Here is a 17,806-nt window from a genome sequence, read left to right on the forward strand (position 1 = left end):
CACATTATGAATTAAGAGCACATTAAAAGCCCAATATTGTTTTAAACACACAAAGTGTTCACTTTCTAAATTTTCAACAAAAAATCCAAGCAAGTGAAAGATATTGAACACCATAATGTAGATGCAGGCAGGTGCTTTTGAGTTTAAATTAAAAGTATGGGCTTACAGCACAATATACAAAATAGAAATAAAGTCTGCTCCTTGTACAGTGAACACAAAAATATTACTTTAGCCACTCACTCCATTAAGTAAAATATAGCACGTAGGTAGATGAAATATGAATCTAAGTATGGGCCTAAAGTAAAATTCCAAATAGAAATAGTCTGTTAACAAAACACTAAGTGCTCTTTTTTAAGTTTACTATATAGATTAAGGGCACCCACAATACACAACTCTAAACAGAAATAAAGTATACTTCTTATGTAGTGAACACCAAATTCTCATACATAGGTCCTTTGCACCATGTTTAACAAATCAGGTGTGCTTTCGGAATTTTAGAAAATGAAATAAAAGCTCAATCAAAATTGATGTAAGGTACTACACTTTGAGAACATAAAGCAAGGCAAAAAGAACATTTGCTGCTTATACATTTGCAGAACTAGTGTGTAGGAGGTAGGAACCATTTGTAAAATCCTGAGACTGGAAATGTGCAGCCCAACCGTGGTCTTATATTCAATCAAAACTGAGCTTTGGGCAAAAGTTTCTGTTATAACGAAGGAGGAGCACTTGCTCCATGTGGTCATCAGACATTCTACAACGAGATGAGGTAAGTACATTTCCACCATAAGTGAAAAGGCGTTCAACTGGAGCACTAGAAGGCAGCGTAGTATTGTACTTCATGAAGAGCTGCTTATCCAAAGGAAATGCATTCAGGGAGTCCATGGTCTTAACGGTATCATCACATTAACATTATGCCACCGTTAATGCACTATTTCACACTAATAGTCAACTGACTGGAAATTCCCCTTGGGTCTGACAGCTCATCACCACTGTGGGTTTCCCATCCTTATTACGTTATCTACTTAATACGAAAGTCACTATCTATACAGCAAATGATGATCCGGTTGTCTTGATACAGAGAATCACGTTTGCTAACTTAGAATCGCTTCATGAACACTGAAACGCTGAAAACAAGTGAGTCACGCAGCTGCTTGGCAGTCTCTCTGTCTCGAACATATTGTGAATATGCTTGATGGCTGTTGAGATTGTCGTGTTTGTTTTGCTGCTGTTGGTGTCGGTGGATTTGTTCAGACCGAGGACAATCGACTTTGGCCTGGACGGATCTATTGACACTAACAAAGATGTTATATAATGAAATTGTGAATATGCTTGATTGCTAATAAGTTTTTCGAGAAGGGTTGTTCAAACCTCACATTGTGTTTGCTGTTAAAAACGTCATATTGGAATATAATATTGTGAATGTGCTTAATTGCTGTTGAGATTGTCATGATTGTTTTCTGTTATTAGTGTCAATAAATTTGTTCAAACCAAAAAAAAAATATTTTCGTTTAGTTTTCGTTAACAAATTTAACACTACCACGTAGAGTACTAACCTGCTCATCAAGCTCACCATTCATGCACATTCATTCACCATTGACGCAGCAATTTCGGTAATTAAGTGTCTTGCTCAAGGACACATCGACATGTAAAATAGTGTGCGGAATCCAGGACTTTAATTACCAACAAACCAGAGCTATTGTTTGACAAAGCACTGAAAATATAGCTGGAGAATATTTTCCAGAGGTAGTAGTTGTAGCAGTATCAGCAGGTAGCTAACTAAAGTTAACTTAAGCTAATAATAGTGGTCTTGCCTGTAAATGTTTCTTCAAATTAGAAGTGGAGTCCTTGGACGATGACAGCAGTTTCACAGCTGGAAGGCATAACTTGCACTGCACGGTGTTGTTGTTGCCCTTTTCAGTGAAGTGTTGTAGTGGTGCGCCCTATCTCTCTCGATCTCTCCAGTGTCAGTGACAGCATAATGAAACGATGATAGGCACAATTCGTGTATCGGCGCATTATGTATATATAAATATACTTATAAATAAAATTGAAATCCTGCTAAATAATCCTTATTTTTTACTAAATGCACCTGTAATTTGATAACGTCTTTTTTTCTGTAACTGTAGCGGAATACAATTACATTTTTTTGGTATCCAAATTACGTAACGCCGTTCCATGTATGTAAGTTTCCGCTAAAGCTGCTGAATATAGTGTACATCTGTGTGCGAGTCTTCATTTAAATGTAATATCTAACATAAAACATGGTGGCAGCGGTATTTTCGAACTCATAGACGCTAACGGATGTCGAATGAAGAAAGTGAGGTGAAAGAAGAAGCGGAGGACAGCGTAAACGAATGTAAAAAGACAATGGATGCATTCGGTCTGAAACCTCCCGCGATATTGGATTGGCATTCCAACTGCCTGGCGAAAGCATGGAATACGAGGAAAGATTAGTTTTCATTGTTTGTGGACATAACTTCGGCGGAGTCAGACAACAAGACAAAGGTAAAAGTGTTCAAATATTTGATTGGAGAACCCGGCAGGGAACTGGGAAAAACGTTGTGGACAACACTCAGACCAGAAGAGCAAAGGGAGGAAACTTTGGTCTAGCTAATAGCGGTGTTCGACAAACACAGTAATGGTGTTCGACAAACACAGTAATCTTAAACCAAATGAAACTGTTGAGAGATACAGGTTTTTCTCCAGAAACCAGAAATCTAATGAAACGATTCACAAGTACGTTACTGACTTTAGAGTTCTTGCGGACACTTGCAACCTTGGGACTGCAAAAGACTCATTGATTAGGGATAAAATAGTGTGCGGAATCCAGGACTCCCACGTGAGAGAGCGCTTGCCGCGCAAGGCAGATCTGACGTTGGAAAGAAGCATCGAAATATGCAGAGCAGCGGATCTCTCAAGGGAAAATGTGAAGACAATCGAGGGACAAGTAGGCGAAGAGGTGCATGCAAGAAAATTACTGGAGCGCACAAGATCAGATACACAATCCAAACAAATACACAGCGTGGCAGAAACAGACGAGGACTATGTGGAAATTATGAGCCTTCACACAGAGGGACAGGCGAACGCGCAGGGGAGACAGCTGTTTGAGACCATGCTGCTGGGGGATAAGTCATTAAAGTTTAAATTTGACTGTGGGGCAAGTTGCAATATTCTTCAATTACATCTGCTGAATCCCGACACAAAATTGGAGCAGACGCAACAGGTCCTAGTCATGTACAATAAAAGCACTCTGAAGCCTTTGGGCAAATGCAGAATTAAAATAAGAAATCCGAGAAACAGGAAACTGTACAAACTTGAATTCATGGTGATTGACGGGCAGGCATCTGTGCCATTGCTGGGGAACAAAGCAGTGCAGGGCATGGCTCTATACAGAGAGAAAATATCATGGCCATTGATGACATAGTTCAACAAGCAGACAGCAAAGGACGAACCCTGGAGAAGGAGCAGATCAGGGAGCAATACCCACAGGTGTTTGAGGGTGATAGCTATTTGTCTGGCACATATGTACTCGAAGTAGATCCAAGCATTGTACCAGTGAAACTACCAAAGCGGAGAGTAACAGTGGCTCTGATGAACCCGTTAAAGCAAGAACTGACAAGCCTGGTGGCAAGAGAAATAATTACACCAGTTGAAAAGAGCACAGATTGGATTAGTAACATGTTCCTGGTTAGGAAACCACCAGGAAAGCTGAGGATCTGTATTGATCCCAAACCTCTAAACAGAGCACTGAAGAGACAGCACTTTCCATTACCAACTATTGAAGATGTCCTGCCAGACCTGGCAAATGCCAGGATATTCACGGTGTGTGATGTAAAAAACAAATTCTGGCATGTGAAATTGACAGAGCGCTCCAGCTACATGACAACATTTGCGACGCCAATAAGGTTCAGGTGGAGGAGAATGCCAATGGGGATCAGCCCAGCTCCTCAGGTGTTTCAGCACTGGCTGACACAGACGTTGAGGGGCTACCAGGCGTATGCATTATAGCTGACGATATCCTGATTATTGGAGAAGGAGAAAATCAGGACATGGCAGTAAGAGACCATGGCGAGAAACTGAAAAAAACTCCTTGACCAATGCAGAACATGCAACATCAAACTGAATTTTGACAAACTGAAGTTGAGGCAGAAGGAGGTGACGTACATAGGCTGACATCTGAGGCTGAAAAATGACCAGGAGAAGGTACGCGCCGTACAAGAAATGCCTAGATCACCAACATCAAAGGCCTTGTTAGGAAATAAATATTTAAAAAATGTACCGTTTACCAAATTGTTCCAATTAGTTATCTGACTCCTTTAAACAAACACCACCTAACAATGCGCGCTCGTTTCTTTTTCGGAAAATATGGACAAGAGACCGGCATTTCCACACGAGGGCAGATTTAATTTCTGAAACAAAAGTGAACTCCATCGAATTAGCCGAATTAGTGTCGGTTTCGTCGAGCCTCTTCTCTCGTTCTCCCTCGATCTTCTGAAGTTCTCCCGGCCCACAACTTTTTCCGCAAGCCGGCGCCCCGGCTCCTCCCATGGGCGCGTCAGGAAAAGCCCCCCACGTGGGCTCCACGGCTCCACCACCTCGCCTCGATGTCTGGACCCAGAGTGTTTTTCAAATCAGTGCCTGGCGTCCTGCGTCTAGCCTTTTCCGTCAGAGTCCTGTTATCAACAGATCTAAACAAAACATTCGCATTCGGAACGGCGTGACCTGTCATTGAATTTAAGCCCTCTCTGTAAAAATCTTCATTGTATTCAATAAATGTAACTTGTATAAAATCCTTTATAATAAAACCACCATGGGCTTTGAAATGCTTTCTAATTTGCATGGCCTTCCCTTTTGACCAATCAGTCCAATTATCTCGAGTTTCCCTTATTAATGTGGTCCATGCCCTGCCTAAATATACTGGACTGTCTCAGAGAATTAGAATATTGTGATAAAGTTCTTTATTTTCTGTAATGCAATTAAAAAAACAAAAATGCCATACATTCTGGAATCATTACACATCAACTGAACTATTTCAAGCCTTTTATTATTTGAATATTGCTGATTTTGGCTTACAGCTGAAAAAAACTCAAAAATATTAGAATACTTCCTCAGACCGAGTAAAAAAATTATTTTATAACAGCAAAACTAAATCAAACATTTGAAAATGTCCATTGATGCACTCAGTACTTGGTTGGGAATCCTTTTGCACGGATTACTGCATCAATCCGGCGTGGCATGGAGGCAATCAGTCTGTGGCATTGCTGAGGTGTTATTGATGCCCAGGATGCTTCGATAGCGACCTTCAGCTCATTTGCATTTGCGGCTCTTCTTCACAATTTTTTAAGGCTGCGGTCATCTCTCTTGGTTGTGCAGCGTTTCCGGCCACATTTTTCCCTTCCAACAGACTTTTTGTGGATATGCTTTGAAACTGCACTCTGTGAACAGCCTGCTCTTTGAGAAATTTCTTTTTGTGTCTTACCCTCCTGATGGAGGGTATCAATGATGGTCCTCTGGACAGCAGACAGATCAGCAGTCTTCCCCATACTTGTGATTTAGTTTACTGAACCAAGCTGAGTGTTTTTAAGGCTCAGGAAACCCTTGCAAAGTGTTTCGAGTTAATTAGATGATTCAGGTGATTAGTTGAATAGCCTACTTGTATACTTTTTCATGATATTCTAATATTTTGAGATAGGATTTTTGAGTTTTCTTAAGCTGTAAGCCAAATTCAGCAATATTCAAATAATAAAAGGCTTGAAATAGTTCAGATGATGTGTAATGAATCCAGAATGTATGACATTTTTGTTTTTTTAATTGCATTACAGAAAATAAAGAACTTTATCAAAATATTCTAATTTTCTGAGACAGTCCAGTATGTGTTTATAAGTGGGTGAGGTTACCATCAAAATTTATCAATCTTCTTCAGATATGTAAACACTTTGTCAATAATCAGGACTCTAATGTGAATTAAGGCAGACATGTGTTGTTGAATTGTTCTTTGTTTTCCCGTGTCATTGACGGCCTTGAAGTCTGGCCCAGATTTCATTGTGACGTTCACTCGTAATCCACTGCTTGAATGTTGGCCCATCAAAATATTTTCCAAAATGTCTCCGTATCAGTGCTTCATTGTTCATTGTCGATGAAAAAAAGGGAAGATGTTACAATGGATGTGTTTCACCCGATGCGGTTATAGGGGGGCACCAACTTGTAATGTACACACTGCAGTTTCCGGTAAAGCTGATGAACATACATATGTGCGAGTCTTCATTTAAATGTAATATCTAACGTAAAACATTCTTTTTTGTCTTTTTCGTCGTCTTTGTCTTCTCCGTCTTCCTCGTCTTCCTCGTCTTCCTCGTCTTCTCCATTGTCTCTGTCTTCTTTGTCTTCTTTGTCTTCTCTGTCTTCTCTGTCTTTTCTGTCTTCTCTGTCTTTTCTGTCTTTTCTGTCTTTTCTGTCTTTTCTGTCTTTTCTGTCTTTTCTGTCTTTTCTGTCTTTTCTGTCTTTTCTGTCTTTTCTGTCTTCTCTGTCTTCTCTGTCTTCTTCGTGTTCTTTGTCTTCTTCTTTTCGTCATCATCATCACTACCACCACCACCATAATCACTACCACCACCACCGCCACCACCTTTTTCTCCTGGGCTTTTACGGTGGTTGGCACCCATCTTTTTGGTGCATTATCGCACCCACTCACCACATCCTCGTCACCTTTTCAAAGTTTATATCCTTTTAATAAGTCCCGGAATCCTCAAAAAATGTAAACGAGTCCTCTGTTAGAGCCATCGTCCGAGTCCAGCAATCCCTCTATGAAAAATTCCATTCCTCATTCTTCCACTAGCCTCTGAACGTTGCTTCATGCAGACCATTAATACATGCTCCACTGACACTCCTCACACTATCCAGTGATGTTTTTTCATTAATTTCAGTGTTTTGTTTAAGACGGTGTGTCCAATCCTTGAATGTGACAACACAGTCTCCACTCTTGCGCTTTCACCATCAACCCATGACGCCCTAACCTTGCCTTGAATTCTATACAAATATCTAACTCTGATCCTTCCATTCCACACACTCTGCCATTTTTTAAGTACTCCCCTTGATTATACAATAATCTTCTGTTGTAGTAATGCTCATGCTTATTTTTACCCAATGTGCACCAATTGCCCCTCGCCAACTTTTTGCTCTCTCATTACACTGCACCCCCATATGTGCCGGGACCCAACAAAATGTGACATGCCTCCCCTTCCTATGCATTTGAGTACCATGGTAACAACCTGATTTAGTATGTACTGCCTACTTGCGGACTTAAATGGCATAATGCTTTCAAGGACAGATGTCGAATCTAAGCATAATCCTGTCTTTTTATCTGCTCCATCTCCACCCACTTAAGTGCCACCAACACTGCCACCAACTACTATACACTATGCACTCCTGGACCATCACTCTTTCTTTTTCAAGTTGTTGCATCTGTTGTTTACCTTTTCAACTACTTTTCCGCACTTACTGTTTATGACGTCAGTAGGGGCATGCACAGCATGGTCCAACAAAAAGCCAAAGTCTTTCTCAGATTTTCGAAAGGGTGTCATCGGGAGCGGTGGCCTACTTGCTGGCAGGGGCAAGTGCATTAATTCCTCCTTCTCAAGGTTCGTATCTTGAATGCAGACCATCTTGCTGTAGTCATAGTTGCCAGCCAGGTTGCTACAGTTAACCTCCATGCTAATGCTGCCAGCATTCAGACTTTTTGTGCGTGCTGTTCTTTTTAGGCATTTTTGGTCATTTCATACCCCAAAACATTTTTTCCCCAAAGCATTTTTGCCCAGTACTGTTTCCAATTATTTTCAGGGTTGTATTTTACAATTACCTTTGTTTTTTAAAATGCTTGTTTTTTTCTTGTATTTTGTAATTTATTTGTTTTTGTACTGAAAAATCAATATTTTAATAAACATTTTGTCTTGTTGCAGGGATTATTGGGATGCAGGGATTCTAGGTTAAGGTTGCCTAATATAAAATTTTTAAGTGAGTTAAGAGTTCACTGGGGGGAAACTTGTGCTGTCTTTTGTAATAGATAGCCATTACCATGGCGACAGAGTCACCATAACAGTCTAAGGGGCCGGTCACACAGACATTTGCGGCTGAATCTCGGCTAAAATTTTGCGTTTTTTTTTTGCCCGTGGTTGCCCGGGATGGAAAATGCGCAAAATTTGACAACCCGCCGTTCGTCTGTGGTATGGCCGGAAAAAAGACGCCGGCGACTGTTCCGCTTCCTCATCGCCTCATTTCTGCGTCATTTTCTCGTGTGGACCACGGGTATAAAAGCTCCCGAGCCGGTGTTGTGCCCAAATCCGACTCCTACGCAACACAACCCCCACACCCTCGCGTGAACGCGCATTCTGCTGCGATCGCTTTTGACCTTTTCATCCGCGTTAACAAACGCATTTTGTAGAATACGATCGCACTTTATTGTTTAAATAAACGCGTTATATAGACTAGGATCTCCCAATTATTATAATTAGCCCGCTTTATTGTTTTAATAAGCGTTTAATATAGAATACGATCGCTTCTGATGAAAGCGCAGCAGAATGCGCGTTCACGCGAGGGGGGAAGGATTTACCGTTCGATTACGTTCACAACAAAAATAAAGACGGAATGGATTATGTTGTATTACATTCCCAATGATTGCAAGACGAAGTGAATTTGGTTATATGTTCGCCATTACATTTCCTATAAGTGAGGTAAAACGAGGTATAAATAGTTGGAGAAGCGAGGAAATGCAAATCTCGGCAGGAATGTATTTATCGGGCTGTAGAATTCATTAACGCTCTAGACACAGTCCCGTGAATATCAAGATTTCAAGCTATGGCATCATATTTATTTTATTATCTTGAAAAGACATGTCAAGAAATAAATATGGGTTAAGACGAGATCACTACGCTGACGGGGAGGGGTTCATTGAGGGTAATTGTTTTATCTATTTTTCTAATTATTCATTATCGATCAGTTCATAACACGTTACAAAGCTTAGGAGCCGGGGCTCTTACTCTCGGCCAAAAGGGGTTTTTAAGGGTTATTGATCTATCTACGTTATTCATTATCCATTATCCGTTATTGGTCAGTTCATAATACGCTACAAAGCCTAGGAGCCGGGACACTTACTCTCAGCCAAAAGGCCAAGCTAAGGTCCTAGCCCTAAAGCCTTGCTGCGATCATTGCGAATGCACCGTTCCCGGAGGTACTGCAATACCGGGCCGATGCGTGGAGTGGACAGAGCAAGCTCATATTCCATCTCCGAAAGGGGTTTTTAAGGGTTATTGTTCTATCTTCGTTATTCATTATCCATTATCCGTTATCGGTCAGTTCATAATACGCTACAAAGCCTAGGAGCCGGGACACTTACTCTCAGCCAAAAGGCCAAGCTAAGGTCCTAGCCCTAAAGCCTTGCTGCGATCATTGCGAATGCACCGTTCCCGGAGGTACTGCAATACCGGGCCGATGCGTGGAGTGGACAGAGCAAGCTCTTATTCCATCTCCGGATTGCAAAAATCAAAGATCATGGCTACTACACTTGGTTCGGGTATGTTTTTTTTAACAGACCTATCGAAAGGCCAAGCTAAGGACCTGGCATCAAAGCCTTGCTACGACCATTGTTGATGCACCAAAAGATTTATTCGAAATGAAGAGAAACTACGCTGACGGTGATCCATGTTCACCCCCTTGACGTCACGAGCACAATGGTGTGCTCGGCAAATCGCGCTGTATATACGCGGAGAAAGGCGTTTGACTGTCACACGCGTAACACGCTAATTTCACGTAATAACACCGCGATACAGGCGCAGAACATGCTATTACCATGCTCCGCCCACGATTACCCGCTGAAATTTCCCGTCCTACCCATGTGTAACTACGCCCTGGCCGCGGCCAGAGCACGTCGTTCCGCGTCATTTCCGCGTCATTACCTCGTGTTGACCACGTGTGCGGCACGCGGTTTAACACGTGCTCAAACTTTTGAGCAGCTCAAAAGTTTTGAACGCGGCCAACCACGTGAAAATTTCCGACCGCGAGTAAAGCACTGCTCTATCTCGTCTATATGGCGGTCTCAAAACGTCCAACAGCGCCCAACGACATCTGCTTCACGGCCAGAAGTATACAGCCGCGGTCCAGCCTCGATAAACTCGTGAAAGGCTGTGTCCACGCGCTCTCAAGAATTGAACAGCGCAAAATTTTTTCGCGCTGCCACCCGCGCGCGAATTTCCGACCTCGTGTTATGCACTGCCGTAACTCGTCTGAATGGCGATCTCAATGCGTCCTATAGCGTCCGCCTCAAAGTCAGAAATTTCTGGCCGTGATTCAGCCGCAAATGTCTGTGTGACCGGCCCCTAAAATTGATTTCATAGGGAATGAGTGGAGGCTAATGAATCATGCTAATGGCTACATGCTAACAAGTCATGCTAACGGTTACATGCTAACAAGTTATTGTTATGATGACTCGTTTGCATGTAGCCAATAACAGCTAACAGCCAAGTCCCAACTCTCGCAATTGCACCGGGAATTGTCTACTTATTACATCCATCCATCCATCCATTATCTGCACCGCTTATCCTCAGTAGGGTCGCGGGGGTGCTGGAGCCCCTCCCAGACGTCTTCGGGCAGTGGGCAGGGGACACCCTGAACTGGTTGCCAGCCAGTCGCAAGGCACACAGAGACAGACCACTCACTCCCTCATTCACACTTAGGAACAATTTGGACTGGCCAATTAACCTGACGTGCATGTTTTTGGAATGTGGGAGGAAACCGGAGTGCCCGGAGGAAACACACGCAAGCATGCGGAGAACAAGCAAATTTCACATAGGCTGGTAGGTCTTATCCCATGACCTCAGAACTGTGCCGCGGAGAGACCAACCACTCAGCAGTCGTGCTGCCATTGTCTAGTTATTGTTTTTAATTTTTGGGGAAGATCTCGTGCTGCGCCCCATGTGTCATGATAAATATGTTGCTGATGCGGCTGCCCGACTCGCCCGTGCCTAAAACCGCCACTCTTCAAACTTTACAACAAACTAAAATACCAATAAAGAAAAAGATAAAATCAAAACATAAACGAAGGAAAATATGCCAGGGCCATGACAGTAAGTTACATAAAATGCCAAACCTTTTGCGAGTATTATTGGTTTTAATGGCTTTATGGCGCTAGGAAAGCTTTGCAAATTAAATGTATTGTTTCTCTTCACATTGGGAGGCAATGAAAGACATTTTTCTACTAGGGAATTTGCATTTGTAAATGTAGAATTTAGCTATGATAATAGCTATGACAATATAGGTTTCCTTTGGATTTTAACTTAAATGAGTCATGTATGCCAAATACTATATCTGTCCAAAATAATTTGAACGCATTGTCCATCTTTTCAGCAATAAAACAACATATTTCAGACCAGATTTTTTTTACTGCAGGGCGGAGCCAAAATAAATGTGTTACAGTTTCTGAGTCAGCAGAAAAAATGTACATTTAACATCAATATATTTGTTAAACCTTTTTGGTATATGCACTTTGGCGGGGTAAATCTTGTGAATTATTTGATTTGAAATTTCCATCACTTTGTTACCTTATAGATAGCAATTGTGTAACAACCGTATTTTCTTCCAGTCAATCAATTGAACGTTTATTCCAAAAAGACATGACATATGTAACGGATACATAATTATTTTTACACAGTGATCAGATAAGTCCTTTGCTTCACACTACTATGGTATCTATTCTTTGAAAGTTCGTTTTAGGGACGTTTTTATTATCTTGAGTTTATTATTATTTTAACATTCATTTTATTAATTGCATGAAGCACTCTTGGACTTCTGTTCTGCCTCGTGGTAAAAAATGTAGAGCGGTCATAAGTGCCCTCTACAGTCCAACATGTGGATTGTTTTGGAAAAGAAAGTAAACGCAGTAAAAACACAGGGACTAAAGCACTACAGAAGCACGGTGTACGCTCTGTGAAAAATTCTTAAAACTTGTTGTTGCGTTGGACAATTATTGTCGTTTTACGGCGACCTTATAAGGGTAATGGTCGAGGCCATTGCCTGAATAAACAGCAATCAAAAGAAAAGAAGTCTGGTTATTCGTTACGTGGTTCGCTAGCTGTCGAGTTGGCCAAAATCGGTAAAACTTGGAAGTGGGGCGGCAGTAGCTCAGAAGGTAGAGCGCTCGTCTTGGGACCCCGGCTTGTCCGTGTTACATGTCGAAGTGTCCTTGGGTAAGACACTGAACCCCTAATACCCCCAATAAGCATGGAAGACTTTTCAAATAATATCCCAAGCCAAATAATATCCCAAGCCAATTATTAGTGGGACCACCAGCTGATCCGATGCAATGTATAACAGAATATGGTGAAAAAAATGCAGTAATTTACCGTGAGGTTTTCACATTGCAAGTTGACCCACATGGCTGCCAAAAGGCTGGACAAGAAAGAAGCATGTGAAAACCGTATGCAATCAAATAACGAAAAAAAAAGCACACATAGCATGGATAAAACAAATGTCCAAAAAGAACAACAATCAAGTTATAAATAATGTGACACCAAGTCCCACAAAATTGAATACATACAGGGTCCTTACACGCTGCTTCCTACGGCTCGCAGGGAAGTGCTAAGTACAGGACTTTGCCAATATGATGATTGGCCAGAAAATTACTGTTGTTGATAAAATGGCTTGGAAATGATTCAAAGAGACAGGCCACAAGGATACATACAGCAGACATTTTCAATCCAGTTTCAGCTCTTGAACTTGTGTGGCAAAGACTTGAACAATCTTACGGTTCCCCTGAAATTATCGAAAATGCATCATTGAAAGAGTTCCCAAAACTCGGCAATAGAGACTAGACAAAGTTAAGAGAGCTAATTGACATCATTGAGGGAATAGAATGTGCAAAAATGGAGGATATCTTGCAGGTCTTGCATATCTGGACACAGCCCGTTGAGTGAATCCAATTGTAGCAAAACTTCCATATGGACTGCAAGAAAAATAGGTAACAACAGGTTCTAAGTGCAAGGAGGTACATAAAGTAACATTTTCCCCTTTTAGTGTCTTTTCAGTGTTCGTGAGACAACAAGCAAGAATAAGGAACAATCCCAGCTTCGCAGTTACACTACCTGCCAATACAAGCTTCAAGCAGGGAAAAAGCTTCAAAGGCAACATGTAAGTGATAACTGTGAACAAAATACATTCCTCATGATGATAATTCAACCAAAAGTTTCCATCATAAATTTATTGAGAGTCCAGAAAAGATATGTCCAATACACAAGAAGCATCATCCACTCAGAAAATGCAAAACCTTTAGAGTAAAACCTATAGATGAGCCGAAGTCCTTTATGAGGGAAAACATGATTTGTTTTAAGTGTTGTGGATCAACAAAAGATTTTGCAAAAGACTCCACATTGGAAATAAAAGTGTACTGAATGTGTCAGTGAAAGACATTTATCAGTGTTACACCCATATCTAGTTCCAAGCGGACAAAGATGATGGCAAGGAGAAGCAACCTACTCAGAATGTATAAGTTGCCTCAAAATGCACCGAATTATGTGGAGATGCAAACAGCCTGCATTCATGCGCAAATAATGCCCTGTGTTAGTTTACCCAAGTGGTAAAAGAGAACAGGCAAAAAATTGTCTGCAGTGCTTGATGAACAAAGTAATCGTCTCTAGTTAAGTCAAAGTTTTTTGAGTTTTTTAACCTCAAAGCACACTCAGACCCTTACAAGCTCAGAAAATGCTCAAAAGTTTCAAATAATATTGGAAGGATAGCCGCAAACCTTATGATTGAAGTGTAAAACGCCTACTACCAAACTTAATTGAACGTGACATGATCCCAGATGATTGGAGAGAAATTCTGTCTCCGCAAATGGCTATGCAGTACCCACACTTGAACTTGCAAACAAAATTCCCCCAGTGGAAGACAATATACCGATCCTCTTGCTGTTAGGTAGAGATGTCATACAGGTACACAAAGTGAGAAAAGTAATAAATGGGCCACACAGAATACCAGACAGCTAAAGATTGAAATTGGGCTGGGCAATCGTCGGGGAAACCTGAAAAAGACACACAAGCCTTCTACCGTAAATGACCTAAAAAAACATGTACTGCAGAATGATCAAGCATCATACATGAACCCATGCAATGATTATTTTGAACTCAAACAGTCAAATGATTTTAATTGTCAACCCATCACCATAGCTTCATCCAGAATGGGAAAAGAAAGACACTGATAAATTGGGGCACTCACTTTTTGAGAAAACAAAAGATGTTGACAAACCAGCACTGTCAGTAGAAGATAGAGCCTTCAGTGACATCACGGAGAAAGAAGTGTTCTAGAACACATGTAACAGTTGGGTGGCGCTGTGGCCATTCAGCAAATATAGACTAAAACTTCCAAGTAACAAAGAGCAAGTACTTAAGAACATTCAAACACTTAAAAGAACACTGGATCAAAACCATTCAAATGAGAATACAACACACAGGAGTCATGCAAAGCATGCTGGACAATGACTACAAAGAGATCGCGTCACCCCTGGACTCATACAAAGCAAACTGGTACCAACCACCACCACAACGTAAAGCATTTCAGCGGGAAACAACTGAGCAAATGGATTTGGATGAACCACTCTTGGTACAAAAGATTTAGAGCAGCTACAGGTGCCTGTGTCTACAGACTAAAGGATTTAATACATTTGAATATAAAGGATTTTATACGATTGGCTACAAATTACATGTATTTAGTTTAATGCAATAAAGATATTCACTGACTGTGCTTTAGTTCAGTGGTTTATTTTGACAGACATTTTATTGGTACAAGGCATCAGATTAAATGTTGCAACTTCATGGTTTGACGCAGAAAGTACCGTCAACATTCTCATCAGGATGGCGCACATTTTGCAATGTCATGGCTTGATGGCAGAAGTTTCGTCAACATCTTTTTCAGGCGGGCGCACACTTTTAGGCTTGCGCTGGGTTTGGAAATCACACCCAAACTGAAAAAAATAAATATGGAGTTAATAACACAGCAAATATACTTTGACTAAGTATGTGTATCACGGCAAATATAAATATTTATCACTGCAAATGTATATATGGACCACGCGAAATGTACTATAAATTATATATATATATATATATCATCTCATCATCTCATCTCATCTCATTAGATGCACCGCTTATCCTCAGTAGGGTCGCGGGGGTGCTGGAGCCCATCCCAGCAATCATCGGGCAGTGGGCAGGGGACACCCTGAACTGGTTGCCAGCCAATCGCAGGGCACACAGGACAGACAACTCGCTCGCTCATTCACACCTAGGGACAATTTGGACCGGCCAATCCACCTGAAATGCATGTCTTTGGAATGTGGGAGGATACCGGAGTGCCCAGAGGAAACCCACGCAAGCACGGGGAGAACATACAAACTCCGCACAGGAAGTCTGGTAGCTGGATTTGAACCCACACAGGAGGTTCCCAAGAACACGCGCTTACCACTGCACCGCCGTGCTGCCTATATATATATATATATATATATATATATATATATATATATATATATATATATGAGCAGAATCAGGGACAAAGGGCAGCCCTGGCAGAGTCCAGCTCCCCCTGGAAATGAATCAGACTAACTGCCGGCAATGCGGATCAGACTCTGGCACCGGGCATACAGGGACCGCACAGCTCGGATAAGACTGTGGGTACCCCATACTCCTGAAGCACCCCCCACAGGGCTTCCCAAGAAACAAGGTCGAATGCCTTCTCCAAGTCCACAAAACACATGTAGACTGGATGGGCAAACTCCCATGCAACCTCAAGGACCCTGCAGAGTGTGAAAAGCTGGTCTACTATTCCACAGCCGGGACGAAAACCACACTGCTCCTCTTGAATCAGAGTTTCGACCCTCCTCTCCAGTAGCCCTGAATAGACCTTACCAGGGAGGCTGTGAAGTGTGATTTCCCTGGAGTTGGAACACACTCTTTGGTCCCCCTTCTTCAAAAAGAGATTTACCATCCCAGTCTGCCAATCCAGATGCACTGTTCAGATGTCCACGCTATCTTGCAGAGGCGTGTCAACCATGACACGCCCACAACATCCAGTGCTTTAATGAACCTCGAGCAACAACATCCAGTGCCTTAAAAAAACCTCGAGCGGATCTCATCAACCCCTGGGTCTGCAGGGACGGACTGGCATCTTCCCCCACCATCGGAGCCAACTCACCACCAGGTGGTGATCAGTGGACAGCAGCACTCCTCTCTTCACCCAAGTGTCCAAAACATGCGGCCGCAGGTCCGATGAAACGACTACAAAGTCGATCATCGAACTATGGCCTAGGGTGGCCTGGTGCCAAGTGCACATATGGGCACCCTTATGTCTGAACATGGTGTTCATTATGGACAAGCCATGACGGGCACAGAAGTCCAGCAACGGTACACCACTCAGGTTTAGGTCAGGGGGGACGTTCTTCCCAATCACGCCCCTCCAGGTTTCTAGTCAAGTCAAGTCAAGTCAAATTTATTTATATAGCCCTTAATCACAAAAATGTCTCAAAGGACTGCACAGGATTACAGTTACAAAATTACACAATTACCTGATCTTAAACCAGCATTGCCCATGTGAGCGTTGAAGTCTCCCATCAGAATGAGGGAGTCCCCGTGGGGCGCGCTCTCAATCACACCCGCCAAGGACTCCAAGAAGGGTGGGTACTCTGAACTGCTTTTTGGTACATAAGCACAAATAACATTCAGGTCCATCCACCCAAAGGCAGAGGGAGACTACCCTCTCATCTACCGGGTTGGACCCCAACGTACAGGCGCTGAGCCGTGGTCCAACTAATATGCTCTGCGCCTCTCACCACGGGCAACTCCAGAGTGAGAGAGAGTCCAACCCCTCTCGAGAGGACTGGTACTAGAGCCCAAGCTGTGTGTGGAGGTGAGTATGACTATATCTGGTCATAAAACCCATACATTGGAATTTTTTTTATATTATTTTATCATTTTATTACTTTGTTATTACTATGTTATTACCAGGCTAATGATTAAAAATAGGGTTAAATAGACTCACTCGACCAACTAAAAACATCTTTTTGAGAAAATCACAATGACCCAGCAATGGTGATCTATCTTCTGGAACAGGTCCTCTGGCACCACGCTGGGAACTCCTGCCATAGTCACATGTGCAGTAGTGTTGTGCAGAACAAAAGCAATCCAAAAATGGCCTTTTGTCTTTTTCTGTTAATTATTCCTATGCAATGGCCATCTCAAATGTTTCCAAAACACATTTCTCATCCATTTAGTGGCAGGCGTGGATCTGTCCATTTACAACACTATATAAGTACTTAGTTCATGCATTATTGCACACACACAAGTACACCGACCTTACTGTAAAAGGCAGGGAAGGTGAATGGAAAATGCTCATGCATGACCATTCCATTTCTGACAAATCCGGTCTAATTCTGCAAATCTTAGCAGCTTGACTCAGATCATACAGATCACGGCTGTTGCCAGACAAGAATGCTCAGGCAGGGGCGAATTTCGGTTCAAAACTTTGGGGGTGCTTTGCACCCAAAACGCCTGGCAGGTTAATTTTTTTCATATCACTTCAAGTGATTTAGGATCATTCAACCCTGTTCAAGAGTGTCACCTCCCATTTGTGATTTTTTTGGTAATATATCTGTAGTATTTTGAAGTATTAGTGTAGTTGTTTTTGTATGTATTTCAGTCATTATATTTCTGTAGTAGTATTTTGTAGTTTTTCATGTCATAATATTTCTGTAGTAGAATAGAATAGAATAGAATAGAATATA

General features: G+C 41.9%; 1 long non-coding RNA gene and 2 pseudogenes across 1 annotated transcript; all 3 read right to left on the reverse strand.

The window, feature by feature from the left end:
- Positions 1–9,198: 9,198 nt before the first annotated feature.
- LOC148349876 (U2 spliceosomal RNA) lies at positions 9,199–9,411 on the reverse strand (annotated as a pseudogene).
- Positions 9,412–9,439: 28 nt separating this feature from the next.
- Positions 9,440–9,602, reverse strand: LOC148349877 (U2 spliceosomal RNA; annotated as a pseudogene).
- Positions 9,603–14,774: 5,172 nt separating this feature from the next.
- Positions 14,775–16,860, reverse strand: LOC148349878 (uncharacterized). The gene is made up of 2 exons (XR_015847211.1): positions 16,592–16,860; positions 14,775–14,998 (listed from the first exon to the last, which is right to left on the reverse strand). It is a non-coding gene; the product is annotated as an uncharacterized LOC148349878 (long non-coding RNA).
- Positions 16,861–17,806: the final 946 nt, after the last annotated feature.

The sequence above is a fragment of the Urocampus carinirostris genome, chromosome 17 (genome assembly GCF_059441175.1).
Source record: "Urocampus carinirostris isolate Australia breed hairy pipefish chromosome 17, RoL_Ucar_1.0, whole genome shotgun sequence".
Taxonomy (NCBI): domain Eukaryota; kingdom Metazoa; phylum Chordata; class Actinopteri; order Syngnathiformes; family Syngnathidae; genus Urocampus; species Urocampus carinirostris.